This window comes from Aplysia californica, unplaced genomic scaffold (assembly GCF_000002075.1).
Source record: "Aplysia californica isolate F4 #8 unplaced genomic scaffold, AplCal3.0 scaffold00037, whole genome shotgun sequence".
NCBI classification, from domain to species: Eukaryota; Metazoa; Mollusca; class Gastropoda; order Aplysiida; family Aplysiidae; genus Aplysia; species Aplysia californica.
Window position 1 is genome coordinate 2,037,442 of NW_004797307.1, and position 2,091 is coordinate 2,039,532.

The 2,091-nt window shown below is 42.3% G+C and overlaps 1 protein-coding gene across 1 annotated transcript in view; it reads right to left on the reverse strand.

Annotated features, from left to right (window-relative positions):
* Positions 1 to 2,091, reverse strand: part of LOC106014222 — a 30,959-nt gene that overhangs the window by 9,315 nt on the left and 19,553 nt on the right. The window lies entirely within an intron of this gene.

Consider the following 2,091-nt stretch of genomic DNA (forward strand, 5'->3'; position numbering starts at 1 on the left):
GGGTGAAGTGAGGAAAATTCGTGTAAAGTGCCTTTCCCAAGGACACAACGTCAGGCCCTTGACGGGATTCGAACCCACGACCTTACGGCTGCGAGTCCGAGAGCCTAACCACTAGGCCACCGACGCCACAGTACATACAGTAAGGATTATCACAGGTGTAGCTCTAATCGAAGCTAAGCACAAGCAAAGACAAAGAGCTGAGAAGAAAAAAAAATTAAACTATGAAAGGAAAATTTTGAGCAAATTCCAGGCGTTGTACACAAGATCTGAATGTTGTGACAAAATCCTCGATCCTTTCAAAGTTTCCATCCCCCTTTGTTCGTCCTTATTTCCTTTGTACTGAGCAGCCAAATGTATAGCTATCTACGCCCAAAAAACAATTGTAAGGCAGCGTGGTGGAATCAGGCTCTCGTCAAAATTATCAAAGTGAAGAAACTTGCAATTTTCTTCAGGTTTGTGAATTTTTATGAAATTTTTGTTTTTTGGCTCAACACCTTTCATGCCCATTAAAGAATTAATTTCTGTTTGGAATTTTCTGAAAAGCGTTGATTAAAAGCACAAAAAATGTAAATTTTTTGTTACCACCGACTCTTAAGCTAAGGAAATAACTGTTTGGTGCCATTTTCTCACTAATTTTACCGCTGAAAACAGGTAACCCACCTCCTTCATTCGCAAATATCTCGACTTGTATTCAAGATAAATGAATATTTTTTTCATCCAAATAAAGACAAGTGAACAAGCCATAGGATAGGATAATACCTATAACTCTACGGGCCCAAAAATTGACGAGAGCCTGATTCCACCACGCTGCCTCACAAATTGTGTTTTCTGACCACACATTCTGTGTCTACGCCAGAGCAGGGGTGGAAACTTATCAACAATGCTTGTGTTTTCGTCCAACTGTAAACCTAAAATTCCCCCAAATTGCAGAGGGGAGATAACTCTGTTTGCTGCGTCTGTCGTTTCCAATCGTCAAATCAGATCATGCTATGAATCGATGCCAACAAAATAGTCCCAAGAGCAAATCCATGCTTTATCTTCCATCGATTAGTCACAGACAAAGCTTAATTTGTACTCGAACTGTTGGCTCTCTGACTCGAATACGTCCGATAATCGATGAACGACTTGTTGAACCATTTGGATGCTCAGCTCGCATCCTTTCGACTCGAACTCCAAGGGAGAGAAAACTGAGAGTGGCAGGTGGCGAGGGTGTGGTGGAGAGAAGGGCGATAGAGATAACTTGATTCGTGTGGGTTGAGGCAGGGTCAGATCACAAGGGAGTTTTTCTTCGCCACTCTTCCACTCACACTGCTCACTCGAAAGTCGAAAGTCGAAAGGAGAAGTTGCGTTTGAAGAAAAATGGATTCTCCCCGGTAGCTGGGTTTTTTTTGTTGTTGTTTTTTAGGTGTTGTTTTTTGTTTTTTGGGGGTTTTTTGCTTTGTTTTGTTTTGTTTTTGCTTTTTGTTTTTTTGTGTTTTTTTGGGGGGGGGGTCGTTGTTGTTGTTGTTGTTGTTGTTGTTGTTGTTGTTGTTGTTGTTGTTGTTGTTGCTGTTGTTGTTGTTGTTGTGAGCCTGTCTCCGATTCGATTTTGTTTTTTATTTTCTGTTCTTTGTATATTCTGTGATAAGAAGTATAGGCTATAATTCCAACAAAATTAAGAAACGCTATGATGGTTACGTATGTTTGCATGTCGGTGTCGGCGTGTGCTCTGGTGTGGTTTGCTGTTTGTGTCTATCAGACATCTATTTGTTTTATCTCTCCTCCTTTTCTTTGCATGTTTCTCCTGCATTAATAATGTGTGTGCACAGTCAAACCTGCTTCAACAGCCACCTGACTTGTGCGGGGTGCCCACAACGGACGGGATCGGCCGATCGGAACGATCGCCTGACTCGATCGCCTCCAAAAAAAAAGTGTTTGTTTTCAGTTTCAGGCGATCGAGTAGGGCGATCGGCCCGATCCAGCTGTAGTGGGCACCCCGAATAACACAGTCACATGAACAAACGACCACTTTTCACTTCCCCGTGTGTGTGTGTGTGTGTGTGTGTGTGTGTGTTTGTGTGTGTGTTTGTGTGTGTGTTTGTGTGTGTGTGT